The sequence below is a fragment of the Ursus maritimus genome, unplaced genomic scaffold, assembly GCF_017311325.1.
Source record: "Ursus maritimus isolate PB19 unplaced genomic scaffold, ASM1731132v1 scaffold_21, whole genome shotgun sequence".
Taxonomy (NCBI): domain Eukaryota; kingdom Metazoa; phylum Chordata; class Mammalia; order Carnivora; family Ursidae; genus Ursus; species Ursus maritimus.
The window spans coordinates 16,756,765-16,757,827 of record NW_024424564.1 but is presented as its reverse complement, the minus strand read 5'-3'; positions in this window follow the sequence as shown (position 1 = coordinate 16,757,827).

Below are 1,063 nucleotides of genomic sequence, written 5' to 3'. Positions count from 1 at the left end.
ATTGGGAGTCTGGTCTCAGCTGTCTGTGCATATAACACAGGCAAGTTAGGCTCCCATAGGAACTGAAAACAACTAGGGGAAAATATCAACAGGGCCTAGAACAAAGGGATGAACCTAACAAGAATGCTTTGGACAGACATTACTGGAATATAGGGTAGGTACCTTCTTTCTTCACCTTGTCACCTTTGGGCACCAGTGTTCTTAAGGAATAAGAAAGATAATAAATACCTAGGAGATTTGACAAAAGTCATCTAGGTAGCACTTGTCCTTGTTGGGAGGGGTGGATAGATGGCTGCTAGCTGATAATGTTGTATGTATGGCACCTTCATTGTCAGCAGAGAAGAACAAAAATTGCAGTTTCGAAACACTGTTAGTTTATAGGGTGAGACCTCTTGCTAGCTTCCCATTTATTTCAGAAAAGAGGTGGAGCAACCTACAGATACTTAATAATTTTTTTGTAAACAGGATGGGCCTTGGACCCAGTAAAAACTGATAACTTATTAAATCGAAATAATTAATGTACAGTCTGGTTTATATGAATTACTTGTGAACTGTCAGAAAATTTATAGATGTATAAATACAGGTTGGACAAAGCTAACTGGAATTATCTATATTAGCAATATATAATCTCTTCTATGTTAAAAAATATAAAGTAATGAAAGTCATTTGGACATTATGCAGTGAAACTATAGATTTGGTTTTCTCAGGAAAGTATTATAGAAGTAAATATGTTTTGAATAATCTCATGTGGCTGAGGAAAAGAAAGAGTAAAACTTTGGGAAAAAAAAGTAAGGTATAATTTCTTTGCCTTGTAGTTACCACAACTTTGGAAATTTAAGGAATTATGTGTTCTATGCTTTTCATGTTTACATAATTGTGATAGCCACCTTTTTATATACTCTCTTGAAATTTAAATGAAAAACATAGTTACAACTGGGAATGTTTAGTCTAGGTAGATATCAGAAAGAAATGGGTCTTCTTCTTCTTCCTTTATAAAAATTTATTTGGAGTTCAGGTTGCCCTCTGAGCTGAATTAAAGCTCAGGAGTCAATCTTTACAGCCT